Source organism: Perna viridis, chromosome 10, assembly GCF_037379345.1.
Source record: "Perna viridis isolate PV_CMFRI_1.1 ecotype Kerala chromosome 10, ASM3737934v1, whole genome shotgun sequence".
Classification (NCBI taxonomy): domain Eukaryota; kingdom Metazoa; phylum Mollusca; class Bivalvia; order Mytilida; family Mytilidae; genus Perna; species Perna viridis.
Window position 1 is genome coordinate 40,437,898 of NC_142454.1, and position 24,806 is coordinate 40,462,703.

Genomic DNA, 24,806 nt, shown 5'->3' on the forward strand with positions numbered 1-24,806 from the left:
TGAAATTGTAACTCAATTGTCCATTATGGTCGTCATCATGAACTCGTGGATCGTTATGGTGTATCCATCAGCACCATGAAAAGTGATTTATTCAACGGGTCATAGTTTTCCTTTCCTCTTTTGTCTACCCCGGACTTGACTTTTTATGAGCAACTCGGCGGGTGTTTCTAGAAAAGCAGAGGACGCTTACCCTACCGGTGCATCTGGTCCATGCTACAAGTTTTTAGTGGAGTCCGAGTTGCTCATTTACTTTTGTTACTTTGTATGTATGATTTTAGTTACTTTATGTTCTTTGTTGTTTATGTCTGTTTTCCATGTCTGGTCTTTGTCCCTGGATTACATTATTTTGATTACGCTATAACCTTGGTTCCCTCGATTACTCCTCCAACATGATATGGAAAATCTTGTCTGTTTTCTTTGATTCTGATGGTGCAATTAGTTAAATTACACTATCAAAATGACGGTTTTTTCATACCTTATTTCACCCTTTGCATGATTCTTACAGGGACTGACACTTAATTGTTACAACTGATGTAGATGTTTTTGTTGCTCATTTAGAAAATGTATACAAGCGAACAAAACCTTGGCTGATGAAAATTGTTTTGATACGTTTATATTGTTATTATTTTCCGGTATTGTGTGATGTTACACTTCAGGTGGGTATAACATGGCTTTTTGTTTTAGCTAAAAAGGTTAATCAACATTGTTGAATTAAATGTTTGGAAAAATGTTTTATAGACGTGTGATGTTTTAACACTTCTATAAGGTTAAAATAATATAAGCAGCATTTAAGAAATAAAGGAAAGATTCAGGATTATAACGACAAATATGGAAATGAAAAGATAAGTAGTTTTACCACCAAATATGTCGACGTAAACAATAATGGTATATCTATTTGAAGTGCTATAAATTTGCGAGCTTTATCAACTGATTTCATTGTAGAGCTAGTGTAATCAAGTGAAACAAGGTTATAGTGGAAATCAAAAGAATGTAATCCAGTGACAAAGAAAAGACATGGAAAATAGACAATATAATGCTTATAAAGTTAGCAAATGATGCGTCATATTGCTTGATGGTAAAAATACAAGCAAATATAACAAACAATTTGAGCATGCAGTTAAATTGCTAAATAACGTACATACCATTTATACCATGATCTTTCGGTGTTTGGCGAGTAAGAATTTACATGATTTCCGTCGTTTTAGCACGAGGATATTAACAGGTCACCTAAAAAAGCAGAGGAAAATTACCCTTCCGCTGTATTATCTATGCTCCCAGTTACGAGTGGAGGCCGGATTGCTCATTTGCTTTTATTTCTTTGTACGTGTTGTTTTGGTTATTTCGTGCTGTTTGTCTTCATCCTTGGAATACATGTATTACTTTGAATCTTCTCGAATCTTGGTTCCCTTGTTTACTCATTCAAAACATCGACACACTAATAACGTCCGCGAATAGAAAAATCAAGGAAATGATAAAATCTCAAAACAACGGATGAAATACCCTTCCGAAAAGCAAAGGAGGCTCACTCTACCGGTGCACCTGCTCCATGCTCCCGTTTTTAGTGGAGTCCGAGTTGCTCATTTGCTTTGGTGATTTGTGTGTTTGATTTTAGTTACTTTGTGCTCTTTGTTGTGTATGTCTGTTTTCCAAGTCTGGTCTTTGTCCCTGGATTGTTTTCTTTTGATTACCGCTATAACCTTGGTTCTCTTGATTACTCGTTCATTAAAGATTATGTTAACCAACAAGTACTTGGCACATATCTAAATGATGAAAAACTTTATGACATAACACGATTTCGATGTTTGTATATACGTCGGCATACATGAAAGATGTATGTTACAATATAAGGGTAACAACAAAATAATCGAACCGTAATCCGATTCATAATCAAGTTATGTCCAAATTACAATGTATATTAAAAAATAGGTAGTACACCAACCGAGTAGCTGGTACCGCAATGGTCATGATTTGGTTCAAGCATTACAAACAAAATGGTTGGTTAAATCTAAGTTTTACAAACCTCCTTCTAAAATTGCGGCATGAATATACCGGTGGAGATTTTAAAGGATTGAAACAATCGGTTAATCAGTTGTCGCATCAGCATATCGAATTATTTACAGAAATCAATCATTACTCATTGTTTTAGAAGATACTAGATATTCTTTAACCAAGGAAGAACTGATATACGAAAAAGAATTCTGTAAGAGATCTTTTGAGATGCATTTCTTCATACACTCTATTCAAGACTCTGTTACGAAGATATTTATGGAAATCAGGGTAGTTTAGTACTTGCTCTAGCGCAGCGAACTAACTGATAATATTAACACCATATGCAGAAGGTGGGGAGGGTATATTACTGCAAAGGTGAGGAATTTTTAAAACTTAAGTCGTCTGTTTTATCATAAATCGTAATACTGAGATAACAATTGTTGTCGAATTCAGGATGTAGACAGACAAAAAGACGTTGAACAGTGCTTTTTTTTTTGTGAGTCATCTTGATGTTTCTTATCTTTGGCTTTTATGTGTAATGTATTTTATTTGGTTAGCTACATTGTGAATGTAGATCGTTTTCACGTGTAGGCCATGTTTTAGGATTTAAAACTATTTGAAAAAGTAATCAAGGGATCCAAGATTCTAGCCGAAAACAGTAGATACAATCCAGGGACAAAGACCAGACATGAAAAACAAACACAACAAAGATCATTAATTAATCAAAATAATGCATAAAAAGTAGCAAAAGTAAATTAGCAACTCAGACTCCATCAAAAACTTGGAGCATGGACCAGGTGTAGCGTTAGGGTAAGCGTCCTCTCCTTTTCTAGAAACACCCGCCGAGTTGCTCATAAAAAGTCAAAACAATGACACGTTGAACAAACAGTTTTCATAGAACATGGACACCACACCATAAAGATCCACGAGTTCATAATGACGACCATATAACATCTGTACTGATGACTACAAGCTTGAAGCAATTATTCCACTGCCGACTTATTTTTATGATAATCTGTTAATATGAGCCACCGCACGGAGTATCCAGAATCTTCTTTGAACAAAACAAATTAGATAGTAAAATAAGGGTGTTGACTTTGAATGTAAAGAAAATGGGGATAATTGTCTATCAAGTTTTACATTGTATTTGTTTAAAATTGTAATGTATCTAGATGAGTACACTAGTTTAAATAGGAAAATAGGAAAATATTTTGGAAACAATTAAGTAGGTAATGTATTAGAATAATAAATAGACATGCAATGGTGAGTTTTATGGAATGTTTTTCTTTATATCTGGAGTGGAATTTCTCTATGGGAAATGGCGAATTGGATGGGGCAATGGCAATTGATATAAATAGAAAGTTTATAAAAATAGGAGATGCTGTACTGTTGCCATCCATTAAAAGCCAAGCAACGAACAATTAAATTTATACAGATCATCGCACGATCTTCAATGATGGGCAAAACCCATACCAAAAAGCTAGCCGTCATAGTTCCCTAACTAAATGACGTGAAACCATTCAAGTGCTAAGTCCTTAGAAACAGACATCCACCGAAAGATTTCCCGTAAAGATTTTGACCTAATTCTAATAAGTGAATGTTAAACTAAAAGCTAAATATCGTATAATGAAGAGACATTTCAGAAATAATCTTTAACATTTCTTCTTTAAATAACGTGAACTTCAACAACATTAATCTTATGAAAAACATTCAGATGGTCGCTTTTATATGTCACGTATTCGATATTTACTTATCATGGAACGTGTCTGCGAAAGGGCTTGGCCCATCTTTCCTGGTATTTTTTTTTTCAATGAAACGTACTAACAAGCAAATGATGAAATTTTGCATTTAAATACATCACGAATAGATGATATATTTGGTTGAAAGGGAAACACCTGAAACGTAAGTGTAACAACATGACTTATAAGTATAAGAATTTTTATGTGATAAAAAATGACTAATCGATTATCGGAAGTAGGAAAAGGCATTTTAATAATAACATTTTTACCAAAAAATTCAAAACATAAAAACAAATTTCCCGGGTCAGACTTGAACCATAAACATTCGCATTAGTACTAATGCAGAGTACGACTGTCAAATAAGTTAGCTACGAACACTATATAATAGTAAGGTCGTAATAAGCCACATAACGTTAACTGTTTAAGTGCTCATAGAAAATGTGTTTTTTCTTCAATCACACTACGCAAAAAACATACACAGTAATGGTTGCGGATGTGCTTCCATGATGTGCTACTATGGGAATTCCCAACTCAAAGTGTTTTATTTAGCCAAATATTGTATATATCGCTTATTTTACTTTTATCTATTTGTCTTTATAATAATTTCATAATCAATGCCTGATCGGAAGGGAACCTCAAAAATGTTGTTACTACTTGTGTCGAACTGCCTTGCATGTACTTTGAGCTAATAGATAAAACAAAAACTAAAGAGAAACACATCATGGCAAGATAGCTATATGTCCACTTTTCTAATATTGCTATATTGTCGGAAAAACTTATAAGCCATCTTATAAAGTGTAGGAGAATTAGCAATTAGCACCAAAATTACTTTCACTTCTGTACCGACCTGTTATGGAGAGTGAAGTCTTCATCAGAGGAAAAATCAACACAAACTCAATATATAACCTACGAAACAGAGGGAGCCTGATTACAGCCTGATTAGAAGTTACATACAGCAGGAATTCCGGAATTAATCGATTTAGTGAATGAGAATCAGTAGAAATTGCCAATTGTGAAAAACAACTAAATAAAGAGTAATCTATTTTCGAACATAACGAACAACTCGGTCCATAGTCAAGTTGGACTGTTGGGCTATGTTTTATTCTTGACATATGAAAGATTTTTTTACCTCTTGCGAAAAAGTGAAAAGTGTTAAACAGCTTTATTTGTTTTTTTTAGACAGTGAAAGACTTACTTTATATATATAAAATGTCGTCCTTTGGTGTTTTGATTTTTATTATATATAAATAACAACGGCGTTAAGGTAATCAAAATAGATTTTCTTTATTTATTGCAAAACTTCTAGTACTTTGTGTAAGCAAACATTAGTATTTATTTTACTTTATTTTATTTTATTATTTTTTTTTTGCATAACCTTAAATGTTATTCTGGTATAATTCCAATCTAATTAGCATATGCCTTTCTCGTGCATTATGATTAGTTGCTCACCTTTTACGACCTCAGCAACGGCAGTTTTTACAACTGTTTAAATTCCATGTACATATCGTAAACAACATGTCTACCATTGCTTCAACACAAGATAGAGCCTTTACAGGCTTAAAACGGCATTACCTGCCTTATTCCATTCATTTCCGGAAGAACAGAAAGAATACAGTTGTCAGTTGTCAGCATAGCAGAAAATGATAGAATTAAAATAAAATGTAACCTCTTGAGGTTTTCTTATACTCATGTATCCTCTTTTATCTCATCTAACTCAGCCCTATATTCTGAGATTATATCTCGGTCAAGCATCTCCTTGGCTAATCGGTCACATACTGTCTGGTATGATTGACCTCCTAATCTGACAATGGCCTTGAGAAAAATAAGACAAAATAAATTATTATATTTATAGAAGCGTTTTCTTTCCTAAATATCTTTGAGAAGATAGCTATGCATAGCCGTATGTCCCTCGCCGTGGCAGAAAACATTCATGAAACAAAACTAGTGAGGGTGCGTGTTGCAGTGGAAAGAGTAACAAACTCAATTTCAGAAGGAATAGATCAATGATATATCATTCATATATGGTTTAGGTTCAGACATTATAGTGTAAATTTAAGATCAGTTGTGTCCACAATATATTTTCCCCTATTACTCCATCAAGGTTTTCTTAAACAAAAAGGGTAGAATGCATATCATAACATCATATAAATATATCATAAATATAAAAATAATCCATCAAGCAGTTTCCAGAAAAAGTTGCATCGACAAAGGCTTCCATCATTGAACCATGTTGAAAACACAATATATTAGAATAAGCATAGTTTTTTTTTCTAACGTGATTTTCATTTAGTTTTGAAATTTCTTACACTGTTCAGTTGACACATCGGTCAATTGAAAATTTTTTACAACATTTCATCAAATTATAAGCATTTATAATTTTCCTATTCACGTAGACACAAGCATTTAACTCGGATAAATCTGGCGTTTTGCCTATGAAGTACATTATACACTAAATTCTGAATATGTATTAGTCCCTATCGTGATCAATTGTAACTCGGCTAGGCCACAACCGATTCTCATGGAAACTTTTTTTTTATAAACAGAAGTCAATAACGATTAATGGAACTACGGTATGACCTATTCTTTTGAAAAACCGTCAGACCAGTGTGTTTTTCTTTCTCATGAGTCCATAAAAATATCATTGCTGCATGTGCGGTCACCCTTCATAAATCAAAGAAAAGTTCAAACAAATGATGTAAAAGTTGGAATATAAAGAAATGTCAAACGTCAGACATATATATGTAAACTCCACTTGAAAATTACGAATTCAATCTGCAGCAAGTTGCCCCAAGGAGACTGAATCCCTAACTTAGTTTATAAGTGGCTTTCAAGGGAAATGACTCTAACAAAGAGTCGACCTACAGCTTTGGTGACTTTTGTAAGCCTTATCGTAAAGATCATTTCATCAGTGGTAAATATTTTTTTCTGTCTATTGTGTTTTTCTAGATATTGCCTAAAATATCTTTTATGTCTAAAATTTGCAAATAAACCTCCTTTTTTTCAATGGCAATAACTATTACTTTCGTAGACCTAATCGTAAAGATATTTTCATCAATAAAAATGTTTTTCTAACGATGATAGTTTTCCAGGCATTGCCTAAAATTTCCTTTTGTCAAATTATATTGGGAAGAACTCTAACAAGAAGTCATCCCACAACTTCAAATCCAAATAAAAGACAATTGTCGGCCTTATCGTAATATAATTTCATTAATTAAAAGCATTTTTTATCTATGATGGTGTGCCGGACATGGGCTAAAAATTGCAGAAAAAAAAAAAGAAACATAACCAAAAATAATAACAGAAAAAAAGTTTTTTTTGCCTTTTGAAAGCAACATCTCGTACAATGAGTCCACACTCAAAATTTGTATAATAATGGAAGAAATGTAGATCTTGTAATTCTGCATCTGAGGTGTGCTTTTAAGTATCAGTCTTAGTAAGAATCATACAAATTCCGTAATAAGTGATACATATCCCCAAAAAGGTTTCACATTTTTATTTTTGTTATTAAGTTGTATTACAGGTCAATATGATGAAATGTTTTTATCACTCATTCCAATCTGTCTGCTCTTGTGAGATGAATCTAATAGGTTCTATTGCATTTCATTTTCATTTACAGAGTTGTCTTTCTTCATTTCAAATTCTGCAGTACTTTCAATGAGGGGCCTGGTGGGTTATTTTCTTTCTTCGTGATTGGCGCATTTTCGCTATCGTGATCCGTTTTTCTGCAGATTTATTTTTTGTCATTCGGGGTGAAAGCATTGTTCGTGAATCGTTTTCATTGGAGTTTTATGCTCGTTCTTCGTGATTGAGACATATATTTCGTTCTCGTGATTTTTTCCATTACGGAAATAAAGAGTTCCACTAAGTTGTCTTTCTTGGCTTAAAAAGTTGAAGTGGCGCGATTTAATTTAGAACCTGGGAGAATTCAACATGTAAACAAGTAATGAGCCAGTAATGTATTTGATTGTATCTTAATTGAACCAATCTACAACACAAACAACCAGCTTCTGAATCTTTATTATCGAGATTGATTGGGGATACTCTTTTTATATTTTCATGATCCGTGATCATGGAAATTTATTTTCTGTGAATCATGATTGACAAAAAAAATCAACTCGTGATGAGAACTCCCCCCCCCCATTTCAGACCCCTCTTCTATACATTTTTTATCTCCTAGGAACAAGAGTTATATCAAAAGTCACAGGTTACTTACTTTCTGTTTACTATAACATTTTAAACAAAATATCAAAATAAAAAAAATATGTAACCATGAATCACATTTTGCATTATTTTCAGATGGATTGTTATTTAATTTCACACTATCTCTTTATGTTTTAAGTAGTTTAAGTAGACATTGTAAACCAATTAATCACAACATTTTGTTTATAGCTATGGCAACCATTATGACTATGAAAATTTTGGATTTTGACACTAGATACTTTAAAGACATTGTCCAATAATCATCTCCATCGGAATTGTGCTTTCAGAAGAGAAGATTTAATAAAATTAACATGACGGATGTCGAGTAATGGCATAAACTCACATGGACACTTGGTCAGGGCTAATAAATCATTGATTAAAATTTGAGAAAAAAATGCTATTTATCATGCCATGCATGGAGACAATGGTTATTAAAGTTTTTAGTACTTCTTTTATATAATTATTTTTGGATTTAGATCTTTATGGCAAGCCAAAGTGGTCAAAAATCAATATTTTGTAATATTAGAAAATGCTCATTTTTGTCCACTTTGGCTTGCCATACATCTTCCTATATTATATTTGTACGCTGATGATGAGAGGTTACGCCTTGAAACATTTGGACAGCACATCGTAATTGGTTATTTTGTTTTTGATAAAAAAAAACTTTGGAAATCTAATACTTTCTTCTGCATTTCAGTTTCATTTACAGAGTTGTCTCCCCTCATTTCAAATTCAAAAATGAACACGTATTGAGGATATTTGATTAAGGTGCAGAACAACAAACGGGTTCATTCTTTACTTTGTGGAACACGTGTGCAATACAGGGGCAGATCCAGAAATTTAAAAAAAAAAGGTTCCTTGGAATTATTATTTTGCCAAAATGTTATACAAATGTTATACAAACTTTTCGAACAAAGGGGGTGAGGTTCCGACTCAATTCCACTCATTTGCTAATGAACTTGAACCTGATAAAGAACATTGCAGTCAGCATCGATACTTACTCCTGTCACTTCCAACCAAACCGTATTGAATTTAACAGTGTCCACTTTATTAGACTTGCTACAAGTCTCTCTGTAATATATATTTTATTTGATTAAATATCATTACTATCAAATATTTTATCACTATCCAACTGCTGTACAGAAATATTCATTCACTGTGCAACTGCTGTACAGAGAGACTTGTATAAACTTGACGTTAAGTGTACAGCCAAATATGGACAAATATGGCGGCTCTAAGGTTACAGTAATAGGTCATGAAAATGTAAAAAAAATGTACCGTAATTGTCCTATTAGTATCGAAATAAATCACGGAAACTCCAGTTCATCATTGTTTTACCACGGGCTGACAATATATGCGGCATTATTTTACCCCGAGCAACAGCGAGTTTTTAGGCATTCATAATTTAATTGATGTATCGAACGTAGCCGATCAATTCAGGTGCTTAAATTTTCCTTTTTGTGTAACAATTATCATAAAATCGTAAAAAGGGAATTTAATGTCAGAATTTCATATGTTCTTCTATATCACCCATTATTGTCATTTTTTTCTTAATATCGACCTTTTATTAAGTCCAATTAGGTGAAAAATTGCCATCCCTACTTCCAACATGAACCAAAATGTTAATATTTATCATAAAAAACGATGAAAAAGTAACATGTTGGGAACCATTGTTATAATCATCGATTTATTCAATATATCTGCTTATTTCAAGCGATTATTTCTCAGTTGGAATGTGACAATAATTATAACTTTTTCATAAAAAGGGATTTTTTGGAATTTCTTATTTTCTGCCATTGGCAACTTTTGTATATTCAAATACATTTTTAAAACAGCATCTAAACATTCTATTGAAACAAAATAATACGTAATCAAACTTAAGTAAAGCCATTAAGGCGTAAGAATGGTACCCCTGACCCCACTGAAATCTGTCCCAATATGAAAGCAAATGATCGTTTATACCATACACAAACTATATATACATATCTCATTTTCACACCCGAAAAACAGCTCGTAAATTTGTTCATCAGCACACATTTTTCAACACCCCTCAAGAAAACCAAAAAACTCAGCATTGAATGCTTAACCTTCGAAAGGCTCACCGTTGTATGTTGCGCTGTATGAAAGTTCGTGCTGTAAGTTGTATCGTAGGAAAGTGCAAGCTGTAAACTGTTTTGTATGAAAGTGCATGATGTAAGTTTTACTGTATGAAAGTGCATGCTGTAAGTTGTTTTGTAGGAAAGTGCATGCTGTAAGTTGTATTGTAGGAAAGTGCATGCTGTAAGTTGTTTTGTATGAAAGTGCAAGCTGCAAGTTGTACTGTATGAAAACGCATGCTGTAAGTTGTATTGTAGGAAAGTTCATGCTGTCAGTTGTATTGTAGGAAAGTGCATGTTGTCAGTTGTACTATTTGAAAGTGCATGCTGTAAGTCGTATTGTAGGAAAGTGCATGCTGTAAGTTGTATTGTAGGAAAGTGCATGCTGTCAGTTGTACTGTATGAAAGTGCATGCTGTAAGTTTTACTGTATGAAAATGCATGCTGTAAATTTTACTCTATGAAAATGCATGCTGTAAGTTTTACTGTATGAAAATGCATGCTGTAAGTTTTACTCTATGGAAATGCGTGCTGTAAGCTGTTTTGTAGGAAAGTGCATGCTGTAAATTTTACTGTATGAAAGTGCATGATGTAAGTCGTATTGTAGGAAAGTGCATGCTGTAAGTTGTACTGTATGAAAGTGCATGTTGTAAGTTGTATTGTAGGAAAGTGCATGCTTAAGTTGTACTGTATAAAAGTGCATGCTGTAAGTCGTATTGTAGGAAAGTGCATGCTGTAAGCTGTTTTGTATGAAAGTGCATGCTGTAAGTTGTACTGTATGAAAGTGCATGCTGTAAGTTGTACTGTAGGAAAGTGCATGCTGTAAGTCGTATTGTAGGAAAGTGCATGCTGTAAGTTGTACTGTATGAAAGTGCATGCTGTAAGTTGTACTGTATGAAAGTGCATGCTGTAAGTTTTACTCTATGGAAATGCATGCTGTAAGTTTTACTGTATGAAAATGCATGCTGTAAGTTTTACTCTATGGAAATGCATGCTGTAAGCTGTTTTGTAGGAAAGTGCATGCTGTAAATTTGACTGTATGGAAGTGCATGCTGTAAGTCGTATTGTAGGAAAGTGCATGCTGTAAGTTGTATTGTATGAAAGTGCATGCTGTAAGCTGTTTTGTATGAAAGTGCATGCTGTAAGTTGTACTGTATGAAAGTGCATGCTGTAAGTTGTACTGTAGGAAAGTGCATGCTGTAAGTCGTATTGTAGGAAAGTGCATGCTGTAAGTTGTACTGTATGAAAGTGCATGCTGTAAGTTGTACTGTATGAAAGTGCATGCTGTAAGTTTTACTCTATGGAAATGCATGCTGTAAGTTTTACTGTATGAAAATGCATGCTGTAAGTTTTACTCTATGGAAATGCATGCTGTAAGCTGTTTTGTAGGAAAGTGCATGCTGTAAATTTGACTGTATGGAAGTGCATGCTGTAAGTCGTATTGTAGGAAAGTGCATGCTGTAAGTTGTATTGTATGAAAGTGCATGCTGTAAGTCGTATTGTAGGAAAGTGCATGCTGTAAGTTGTACTGTATGAAAGTGCATGATGTAAGTCGTATTGTAGGAAAGTGCATGCTGTAAGCTGTTTTGTATGAAAGTGCATGTTGTAAGTTGTACTGTATGAAAGTGCATGCTGTACGTCGTATTGTAGGAAAGTGCATGCTGTAAGTTGTACTGTATGAAAGTGCATGTTGTAAGTTGTATTATATGAAAGTGCATGCTGTAAGTCGTATTGTAGGAAAGTGCATGCTGTAAGTTGTATTGTAGGAAAATTCATGCTGTAAACTGAACTGTATGAAAGTGCATTCTTTACGTTGTACTGTATGAAAGAAGTTTGCAAAGCTATTTTAGTTAGTAAATAACACGGTTATATTTAGGAATACACGTACTGTACCCTCGTACTATTTTTATTTCGTAGGGCAAATCATCATGATATACTTTCTAAATATCTAAGTCTGGCTTTGCTTGGTGATAAGCGCCAAATTTATTTCTCAAAATTTTGGATAAAACTGAAAACGAAAGTTGTTCGCGAAATACGTACTAAAAATGATCTACCCCCTTAACATGAGTTTTCTCACATACAAATTAGCTGCTTTTAGATCATATGATAGTGATAAAAATTACTATATACAATTTTACCGCCGATTTGGTTAATCCAAGGAAGAAAACCATGAAGTACAAAATTGTGTGATAAGAGGGATTTAGTAAATATTGAAAAATTTGTTAAAGGGGTGGGGTACAAAATAAATAAATTTAATTAGGGAAATATCGGTCAATATTAAAAGATAATTTTACTCATGATCAAAGCTTCAGCCTACATTTTCAGAAAGAGAAGGACAAGTTACTCTCAGAAAAAAAACTGGACTTCGGTATGCCGTAATCACAGGGGCTTGCTTCCACTATCAAATATGTAGCCCCACTAGTATATGTTTGTGTTATATATGCATATTTGATAGTGGGAGGAAGCTCTTATGCCGTTATGAAATTGAAGAAAAATTCAGGGGTGGATCCAGAATTTTAGATTAGAGGTTGGGGCGTAAATAGATATCAAGTCCAGCGAAGCGATATTGCCAGAACAAATTGTGGGATAATTTTTCGTGGAAAATCAAAATTTTATGGAAGCAATCAAACATAAAGGGAACGAACGCGGTATCTGCGCCCTTTTCCGTATGAATCCGAACTGAAATTTCAAATCTTTTTAGTTTCTAAAAAAAATGCTAATTGAACTGTTTCCCTACAAACAGACGGAAAATCTGTTAATCACCTAATTTCGTTTGTGTGGGACAATTTTTTTGGTTTCTTTTTTATAGCGAGCACAAAGTGATCTCAAGAACAATGTGTGTGTGTCTGTGTGTGTGTGTGTGTGTGCGCGCGCGCACGCGAGCAAAAATAAGATGAGATGATCCCTAATACTAGTTATCAGCCAAAGCGGATGACTTTCGGCAGTCATCAGAAACAATCTTAACAGTGAAGTTTCGTAGCAAGAAAATAAAGAAGACACTTATCAGAACAAATAAACGAAAATAGAAATACGTTAATTTTAATCATTTAAAATATACACATGTCTTCAACGCATTTGTTTCAGTTTTTTTTCTCCTTCATATATTTTTGGGAAAATTTTGAGAAAAGTTGCATGGGACGCTGTTCCACCTGTTGTTAATCCGCCTAAGACAAAATATAGTTCCGATTGTATTATTCAAATCGAAGCATAGCTTTTATACGGCAGGACAGGCAGTCGTTTTTTAATGCATGCAAAGATGCGTAAAATATTCCTATTATACTTCCAGACTTTGTAAATAGACCTAGTATCATGAATCAGACCCGCTCTAACTGAAAGGATATAGCTGGAGCTGCTGGTAAGATTCCAAATGTTGAACCTCAGATACTCGCTTCTATAGGCAATGCATATATATGCCTACAGAATAATTACATTAGATGATAGTGTGAACAATATCCCAAATTTTGGAATGTCCAAAGGACCATGGTATTACCAGGAAACCGGATATGACAAAGTGCAGGGCCATATCTGTTCGGCGTAGGACTGTGGCACTGAGTGTATTTTGAATTGGCACCAAAATCGGACAGTGGCACATGCAGAAAACGTCTGTGATAACTCACATTCAGAAGGCACTGTTTTGCCGCGAAGTCTGACGTCATGATTATTGTGCTTAAATTTGATTTTTTTTTAATGCAAAACCACATACCTTGTTATGAATATAAGAATAGACGTTTTACACAAATAACAGAATGGGGAAAAAACCTTAATGTAACAGATGAAGAGGTGCTTCTGTTGAAATTAAAACTGGAAATCTAGGTATATTCTATGAGCACACATGAAAAGATGCATCTATTTTTGCCGCTATCTCTTGTACTTATTTATTGATCTGGTTTATCGAAAATTGAAAACTTTACACCTACACACTTTGCAGAATTAGCTGTATCAATGGATCCCATAAATTCATAATACCTCTACAAATCAAGGGTCCTCATCACGACTCATGAGTTGTTTTTTTTATTTTTTGAAATTTTTCTTTTGTCAATCACGATTCACAGAAAATAAATTTCCATGATCACGGATCACGAAAATATAAGAAGAGTATCTCCAATCAATCTCGATAATAGAGATTCAGAAGCTGGTTGTTTGTGTTTTAGATTGGTTAAATTAAGGTACAATCAAATAAATTACTGGCTCATTACTTGTTTACGTGTTGAATACTGGAAAAATGGCGGGGTAGACAAGACGTACTCACGATAGCTCTACGAAAAAGTGTAATTATACCTGGTGGCACAAGGTTTAAGTGACTCTGTGTTGTTGAAGATGTTTCATGGACAATTCGCTAAACATTAAATGGGTAAAAAGAAAAGAAGTAGGAGTAACTCGTCTAATTCAGGACTTACCCCACCCGAGAAAATTGTAAACAAAAACGAAAACATGGTGGCGACCACAACGATACCAAGTTTACCCAATATGGACTTATCCAAAGTCATAACACAAGCAAATCAGAGTATATATGGTACGAATAGCCCTCAACGTTCATACATAGGGCCATCTATAATGCAAATTCCACAAAATACTTCACAAATTGGATTCAGGTCTCTACTCCCACCACCACCCATGTACCCTACCCAGCCACAGTCTAGTACACCAGTACAACAACCCATAGTATCCAACATCCAAGGCAATCCCTGTATGTCAAACACAGAACCTATAGTTACATCAAACACAGATATGGCACTACAGGTCATCATACAAAACATGAATATTATGAATAATAGACTTGAAAATGTAAACACAACCAACAATATGATTCAAAATAAACTTCAAAAACTTGATATGCTGGAAGAAATAAATACTAAACTACAAACTGTTGAAACTAATATAAACTCAATGAAAAAAGAAATCAATGATATAAAAACACTTCAAGACCAGCATTCAAGAACCTTGGCAAATGAGGAAAGGCATCATTATGTTATAGAGGATAGAATGAAATATCTTGAGGAACAAAATAGGGTACTGGAAAATCAAAATAGAGAATTACATGAACAATATCTGAAACTTCAAACCCATTCTATGAAGTACAATCTAATTTTTACTGGCTTACCTGAAAATACAGATGAAACTAGAGAAGAAACAGACAATTTAGTAAAAGAATTTATTAATCAAGAACTGAAAATTGAAGGTGCAAACACAATTGAATTCCAAAACGTTCATAGATTAAAGCCACGGCGTGACGGAAAGCATCGTAGTATAATCGCAAGATTTACAAAATATGATGATCACCAGAAAGTTCTTCGAGAAGCAAATGAAAAACTTAAAAATAGCCCAAGATATTCTGTTTTCCAACAGTGTCCAGTTGAGATTAGCGAGCGCCGGAAAGCACTGATACCTAAACTAAAAGAATTTCAAAGGCTCAAGCGAAATGCAAAAATAGTGTATGATACCCTTATTGTAGACGGTCAGCCGTACGTTTCAAAACCCCGTGAAACACCTCACATTCCAGGTATGAACTAGGACATCACATCAGACACACATGAACGATCACGACCCGATACACAACGACAGTTAAACAAATTGAGAGTGACATTCGTTAATGTAATGTTTGCGGATTAAAATCAAAGCTTCTAAATGTTGACTTTATTGAACTAATTCAAGAGTAAGATATTATATGTTTTTTAGAAACAAAACTAGATAAATTTGATGTTCTTGATGTACCACAAGGTTACGAATACGTTACTAAAAATAGGAAAAATGTCAACGTCCGGTGGTATTATTGTTATGTATAAAAAAGAATTTTTGAAATATATTAATTTTATAAAAACAGAATCTGAACTAGTACAGTGGTTTGAAATTTTGCCAGATTATACAGGTCTTCCACAAAGATTGTTATACGGTTGTGTAAATATACCGCCAGAAAACTCAAAATATGCATGCCATTCTGCATTTGAGGAATTAGAATCAGAATTAATTTCATTTTCACATAATTTGAACTATATTTCCCTTTTTGGTGATTTTAATGCAAGATCAGGAAAAGCAGATGATTTTGTAATCCCTGATGATGCGCTTTTTCAAAACCTTAACTTACTTAATGAATTTGATGATGATATCATTGATAATATGTATTCATATAAAGTACTACAAGAGAATAATATATCTCTTAATAGATCAACTCAAGATGTTGGTCGGTGTAACAATTATGGTCATAAATTGATTGAAATGTGTAAACGATTATCTTTGTATATAGCAAATGGTAGAGTTTCCGAAGATAGAGATATTGGAAAAACTACATGTAAAAATATTAGTTTGATTGATTATGTACTTGTAAGCCCGAATTTGTTCTCATTATTTGAAGAATTATGTGTATTAGATTTTGACCCTATGATATCAGATGTACACAATAGAATAAAATTTACCTTGTCATTCACCAAAGAAAAATTAAATCCCAACATAAATGATACACTTCATTCATCTACACGTGTGAGATGGGCCCCTGAAAAGTCGGAACAATTCCGGCATGCTATTACAGATCCACTTTGTGATATTGATGTTAAGTTAGATAAACTTTTACAATCTAACGAAATAACTGATGAAAAGGTAAATGAACTAGTAAATGAATTGGTAAATATTCTTACTTATAATGGTAAGAATGTTATGGGTGGTGATAAATCTGCAAATCATAAGTATAAAGCTAAACAAGGAGATAAGCCTTGGTTCGACAAGAAATGTAAAGAAAAACGCAATGTTTTTCATAGCGCGAAGAAAGAATACAATACAAATAAGAGTAAAAATGTTCAAACTCGCTTGCAAAGAGCAGCGCGAAATTATAAACTTCAGTTAAATGTGAGTTTTGCTCAATACCAAGATAAATGTGCAAATGAATTGCGAAAATTTAATTCTACAGACTGATCCGAAAAATTTTTGGAAATTGTTGAATCGATTTAATAATTATAGAAAAGATTCACCAGCTATTCCTCTTGACGTTCTTTATGATTATTTCAAGAATTTAAATGCCGATGAATCAAATGATGCATCGTTCGATTTAGATGATGAGGATATTAATCTTTCGGCCTCTGATCAAGAGGTAGCTAATAATATTCTCAATGCTCCGATCTGTGAAAACGAAGTCTTGAGAGCAATCTCAAATCTTAAAAATAACAAAGCACCCGGTAGAGATGAAATTATTAATGAATACTTGAAAAATATACCCGTAGATCATATTGGTACATTTTGTAAATTATTCAATGTTATATTAGACAGCGGAACTGTACCGGAGAACTGGCTTGTTGGAATTATTAAACCAATATATAAGAATAAGGGGGATGTAAACGACCCTGATAATTACAGAGCTATCACGCTTATTAGTTGTCTGGGTAAGTTATTTACTTCCATTATAAATGAAAGACTAACAGATCTTTCAAATGAGATAAGTCTGATTTCAAAGAATCAAGCTGGATTCAGGAAAGGCCATTCAACTGCTGATAACATATTTGTCTTATATGCTTTGATTTCATTATATCTATCAAGCGGAAAAAAGCTCTTCTGTACCTTTATAGATTTTAGAAAGGCTTTTGATACTGTTTGGCGCACCGGACTATGAACTAAACTTAGGCGTAGTAATATTAGTGGTAAATGTTTTGATGTCATTTTTAATATGTATAACAATATTAGATCATGCGTTCAATACCGAAACGATCGTTAAGAATTCTTTCCTTGTTTGATAGGAGTCCGTCAAGGAGAAAACTTGTCGCCTTTCCTTTTCCCTATTTTCCTGAACGACTTGGAAGAATTCTTTAGGAATGCTGATGGTCGACCATTAGACTTTATTCTAGATAAATCTCATGATGCCCTGCAGATATATTTAGAGATTTTTGCACTGTTGTATGCGGATGATACTGTTGTTTTTGCAGAAACGAGCGACAACATGCAGAAATCGTTAGACATATTTTCGGCATATTGTGATACATGGAAATTATCGGTTAATACTAACAAGACTAAAGTTATGATATTTTGCAAACGCAAACCACGGCGACTGCCAGAGTTTAAACTTAATGATGCATCACTTGAAATTGTCGACAGTTATAATTATTTAGGATTACTGCTTAAGTATAACGGCTCATTCACTGATGCCAAAAGTAAATTGGTTGAACAAGCTGAAAAGGCATTATTTGCCGTTTACACTAAAATTCGAAACTTGAATTTACCTATCGACATTCAATTAAAGCTTTTTGATTTTATGATTGCTCCTATTTTATTATATGAAATTTGGGGATTCGAAAACACAAATTACATAGAAAAGGTTCACTTGAAATTTACGCCGAACTTCATGGTGTATGGAGAACTTGGGCGATTCCCTTTAGACATAGATATAAAGCTGAGGATGGTGTCATTTTACTCTCGAAAATAAACTAAGTTGTATTGTATTTAAACTTATGTTTAATTTACATTTTGATAATGTTTGTAATTTTAAGTGGATCTCGTTCCTGAAGTCAATATTTGATTCATGTGGATTAAGCTATATATTCACCGATCAACAATTTATAGATTTGTCTTTATTCAAACAACTAATTAAGCAGATATTGCAAGATCAATTCGTTCAAAAATGGCATAGTGACATTGATAACTCCAATAGAGGATCTTTCTATGAGTTATTTAAGCAAAACTTTGGTCTTGAAACTTACTTACTTCGTTTACCCGAGAAATCCCGAATCTGAATAATCAAATTTAGACCATTCAATATAAAATTTCCTATAGAAACAGGACGATGGCACAATATACCTAGACTTGAACGAATATGTAGCTTATGCAACGAAGGTTTATTAGGAAATGAGTTTCATTATTTATTTGTATGTAAAAATTCTATTGTTGTAAATCTTAGGAAGCTATATGTACCAAAGTATTTTTCATCCCACCCATCAATATACAAGTTCAAGGGTATGTTTTCAAGTTATCATACAACTTTGTTATCTAAAATTTCCATGTTTATCAAAAAACTGTCAGCTATATTGTAATTTAATGCATATATTTTATGTATTTTTTGTATATCTGTCTACCTTGCCATTTTCATTAATTGTATTTGTATTTGCCTCATGTTACACATAACTTGTGTCCGAGTGAAATAAAGAATCTTGAATCTTGAATTCTCCCAGGTTCTAAATTAAATCGCGCCACTTCAACTTTTTAAGCCAAGAAAGACAACTCAATGGAATTCTTTATTTCAGTAATGGAAAAAATCACGAGAACGAAATATATGTCTCAATCACGAAGAACGAGCATAAAACTCAAATGAAAACGATTCAAGAACAATGATTTCATCACGAATCACGAAAAAAAAAGTTGTAGAAAAACGGATCATGATAGCGAAAATGCGCCAATCACGAAGAAAGAAAATAACCCATCAGGCCCTCATTAAATGTACATGTATGTCACAGTTCTTTTTTTTTAATAAGTGCATACTTGGCGCTTGTACAGTATGACTAAATTAATTTTCATAACCATATATTTTAGGTAAATTTTAAGTGCAACTAAGTTTTGTTGTGTGTTCGTTTGGTTTTTTTTTCTGTTTACAAGTATGGGAGTATCAAAAGCCTACATATATATGTGCTCTTTGGCATAGTAATTAAGGCTTAAAGAAAGGATTTTTGTTTTTTGTTTTTTTGTTTTTGTTTGTTTTTGTTTGTTTTTTTAATAGTTCGTCTTATTGCCACCGGCTGATCTGTATATATTATGTCAGCCACCCTGGACCACATAACAAAACAAGAATGGCAGATAAAAGCATTGTGATACTGTGTTGCTGAAGTGTTGTTCGTGGTCATGCTTATTTTAATGCTTGTGAGAGGGGAAACAATTTTGGAAATGAAAATTTGGCTTACGCTTCCCAATTCCTAAAAAGTGAGTCCTCCGCTTTGGACGAAAGAAAACTAAACAAAAACTTTCTCACAGTTTTATGAGGGCGCGTACGCCGACACGCCCACCTGAGGCACGCCCGACCAAGGCTGTATAATAGTTTCAACAAATGTAAATAAAGGTTGAAAATAAACGTTTCTTTTATTTTTGAAGTCCTTTTCACAAAAAATCGTAAGAGTAAAATTAGTCGTAAGTTGTGACGTCACAATACTTAACTCTATTATTACATCATAACTTACGACTAATTTTACACTTACGATTTTTTGTGAAAAGGACCGCTAGCACTTATTACAAAATATAGGTTTGCATCAATAATTAAATTATTGATGAAATAACATGTTAAATAACTGAATATATGTGCATCAAACATTTAGCATGATATTGGGAAGACAGAAACATTTTTTAAAAGATAAGAAACCGGATTTCTCCCATTCATAGGCTTCATTCACACCGCATGAAACACAAGACAATTTAAATTTGCAAAACACTGAATTGCAAATCTTGCGACGCTTTTTCTTTAACCTACCATGTCATGTGAGTAACCATTGGATGCAGATTTGCATGGGATTTAATAAAATGCATTTTGTTTTACAATATTTACTAAAATAAATTTGTAGTTACAATTTGAAATTCATGGGATTTTTTGTGTCCCATGGGATTCTAATTTCTCCCATGGGATTTATTTTCTCCCATGGGATATCTTGTGTTAAAATACAATGATAGTCATAGAGAGTGTATGTCTTACATATTCACTTAGTGCATTTTTCTTCTGTGCAGTATAGTAAAAAAGCTGAATGACTAAAAGAGAGAGGTTGTTTGTATTGTTTTGGGATGTTTTTGAAGTTTTTAATCTTTTATGGCTTTGAAATGAAATCACTTTGAAAATTCACTTATCAACCACAAATGTAAAACAACGAAATAGAAAAAAAATATTCAAAGACACTCTGACTATAAATATGCTGTTTAAGAATATAAACTTAGAATGCTATATGAGCAGTACTTTTATCTTAGTATTTAAATAAATTATAAAAATTCTAATGGAAGTCTAAATTCAGGTCCATAATCAGAATAGGACTTGACAAACTATATTTGCAACTGAATATTCACACAATAAAGATATATGTTTTTGGCTAAATCATATAACAAAAGCATCTGTATATAAAAAGAGATATCTCCTGATAGCAAGTAATAGTGATTTTTACCAGAACTTAACATCTAGCTAGAGCTTGTTTATCTTTCCTCAGACATAGTTGGTTTAATATTTAATTTTGCAAGTTCTTTATACGTCACTCACCTTTTACGAGTCATTACTAAGAATCCTTTCATGCATCCTCTAATCTCTCTTTAGCAACATAGAGCACCTTCAAAACAAAATTATACTTACTATGCATTATTTCAAAATTAGATAACTTTCAGATTCTGTATATAGACAGCAAAATGGAGTTATAAACATGTAACTGAAACAGGGGCTGCACTGGCTTCCAAAATTCTGTCACCAATTTCTTTTAATCAGAAATAAGAGCAAAAAGTGGTGCAAAAAAAAATATTCCAATTTTTTAAAATATGACAGTACTAAGTCCACTGATGAAAGTCCATGAGAAGAAAAAATGAAATCAGTACAACTTATATGCCATATATATACAATTTCTCTTCAAACACAAGAAATCTGACACCCCAATTCCCACTAATGAAAACTTGCATCCAATCTTCAGTGTGTGATGGACAGGTTGAAAAACTAAACTAGTATTTTTATATTTAAAATGCTAAAATCAAAACTCTGTACTACATTTGGGTCTAGAAGCACTGAATCTATTATGGTTTCAAATGATCATATCTATATTGTTAATTTCAAATTTAAAGCCCTTCTGAATTGTTAATACAGAAGATTAACAACATAAACAAGTTACATTTGTACCCATAACTATCCATATCTAAATTTTAAAAAAAAAAAAAAAAAAAAAAAAACACTTGTACTGTATTTTATGTGAGACAGTACCTACCTCTATCTAGTTTGTCTTACTGCGTGCACAGATAAACTTATGGAACAAAATGTATTATTCCAGCATTCAAAAATGGTCATTGCTTATACTGTTTTAGTCACATTTTTCACTCAATATTTATTCCATCACTTGTAGAAGAATTATCATTGCAGTGTATAAATAAAAATCATTGCTTAAAATGTGCAAACAATAAAGTTTGACTCTGCCACATTTGCCCAAAAAAATGGCAAAATATTGAAAAAAAAAATATTCCAATTTTTTAAAATATGACAGTACTAAGTCCACTGATGAAAGTCCATGAGAAGAAAAAATGAAATCAGTACAACTTATATGCCATATATATACAATTTCTCTTCAAACACAAGAAATCTGACACCCCAATTCCCACTAATGAAAACTTGCATCCAATCTTCAGTGTGTGATGGACAGGTTGAGAAACTAAACTAGTATTTTTATATTTAAAATGCTAAAATCAAAACTCTGTACTACATTTGGGTCTAGAAGCACTGAATCTATTATGGTTTCAAATGATCATATCTATATTGTTAATTTCAAATTTAAAGCCTTTCTGAATTGTTAATACAGAAGATTAACAACATAAACAAGTTACATTTGTACCCATAACTATCCATATCTAAATTTTAACAAAAAAAAAAAAAAAAAAAAACACTTGTACTGTATTTTATGTGAGACAGTACCTACCTCTATCTAGTTTGTCTTACTGCGTGCACAGATAAACTTATGGAACAAAATGTATTATTCCAGCATTCAAAAATGGTCATTGCTTATACTGTTTTAGTCACATTTTTCACTCAATATTTATTCCATCACTTGTAGAAGAATTATCATTGCAGTGTATAAATAAAAATCATTGCTTAAAATGTGCAAACAATAAAGTTTGACTCTGCCACATTTGCCCAAAAAAATGGCAAAATATTGAAAAAAAAATATTCCAATTTTTTAAAATATGACAGTACTAAGTCCACTGATGAAAGTCCATGAGAAGAAAAAATGAAATCAGTACAATTTATATGCCATATATATACAATTTCTCTTCAAACACAAGAAATCTGACACCCCAATTCCCACTAATGAAAACTTGCATCCAATCTTCAGTGTGTGATGGACAGGTTGAAAAACTAAACTAGTATTTTTATATTTAAAATGCTAAAATCAAAACTCTGTACTACATTTGGGTCTAGAAGCACTGAATCTATTATGGTTTCAAATGATCATATCTATATTGTTAATTTCAAATTTAAAGCCTTTCTGAATTGTTAATACAGAAGATTAACAACATAAACAAGTTACATTTGTACCCATAACTATCCATATCTAAATTTTAACAAAAAAAAAAAAAAAAAAACACTTGTACTGCATTTATGTGAGACAGTACCTACCTCTGTCTAGTTTGTCTTACTGTGTGCACAGATAAACTTATGGAACAAAATGTATTATTCCAGCATTCAAAAATGGTCATTGCTTATACTGTTTTAGTCACATTTTTCACTCAATATTTATTCCATCACTTGTAGAAGAATTACCATTGCAGTATATAAATAAAAATCATTGCTTAAAATGTGCAAACTATAAAGTTTGACTCATTTGCCCAAAAAAATGGCAAAATATTGAAAAAAAAATCCAACAAAAAAGGGGGTGTCTTATCCAGACCATACCCTTTGAAAAGCCATCATGTTTACATGGCTTTAGCAAACATTATCTGGAAGTGAGACCTGCTGTTGTTGTCCAGTACATGCAGCCCCACTTGTAGCAGTAAAATGGTTATGACTGACTGATCCTTCAACTCGCGTTTTGGTTACAGACCACCAATTCAACCAATGAGCATTTGGAACGTACGCAAAAATAGTCCTATGCAGAAATTACCCCTGTTCCTCATAGTGCTGTGAAAAAAGTTCTCATCTCATTTAAAAAATTTAAACAGTTTCTGAAAGGAAAAACATTTCTGTACATTTTATAGGTGCATTTTGCTTCTTGTGATGTGAAGCCTAATCTCCATAATGATTTCTAAATATACCCCTATCTTGTGAAAACACTGGGATTTCCCATGCTATTTATAGACACTTCACTTCCGGTGACCAGTACTGCACTGCAAGTCTGCTAACCCCACATGCCATTCTGAGGATTGTGAGCTGGCATATGTAGAATCATGCTGATATATAGTCCTCTGCAGGTCAAAGTTAAGGTAAAGTCCAGAGAAGCCATTGAATATTGTGAAATTAGCATAGAAGCCTATGGGAAGTGGAATTAGTGGTTTTTAGCCTTTATTTCCGTTAAGTAAACGACAATATCGAACACTCGGGAATGAATGATACTAACCTGTTTCTATTTTGGAAGAACGAGTTTAAAATATCAATTGCATCCAAGATGTTGAAAGCAGTGAAAGTTCTTATGCTTATTCTCCTGCGAAGAGTTTCTCAATGAGTTTGGAAATACAGGGGAAAGAAACGAATTATGGTGTAATGTGACAAGTTATGATTTGACCACGGACCAAAACGTAACACCACATGGAAACGTTCTATCGTGCACCACATTTCACACTCCTAGTATTTTAATCGTAAGTACATTTTTTTATCTGTCTTTCTAAAAATCAGACAGCACGTCAAAAACCAACCCAATTTAATTTTATTTCTTGTTTAGAAACAGTTACTGATCACATAACCAGTCTTAGTTTTTTATTTGTTTGTTGCGCTAAATAGAGAAAAAGTTTGTACAAAAATGTAGATTGTAAATGAAATTTGCACAGAAGCATCGTTTGTTTGGTAGGTTTGTCTTCACCGTGAATTACTTTTTATCCAACATGAATCACTTTTCCATTAGCAGTGTCTGAATTTTATGTTGACTGGTACTTAACATTTGATCAAA

At 33.0% G+C, this 24,806-nt stretch overlaps 1 long non-coding RNA gene across 1 annotated transcript; it reads right to left on the bottom strand.

Moving 5' to 3' along the window:
• Nucleotides 1-5,089: 5,089 nt before the first annotated feature.
• Nucleotides 5,090-24,806, bottom strand: LOC148605771 (uncharacterized). The gene is made up of 3 exons (XR_015916039.1): nucleotides 24,261-24,806; nucleotides 21,218-21,284; nucleotides 5,090-5,540 (listed from the first exon to the last, which is right to left on the bottom strand). It is a non-coding gene; the product is annotated as an uncharacterized LOC148605771 (long non-coding RNA).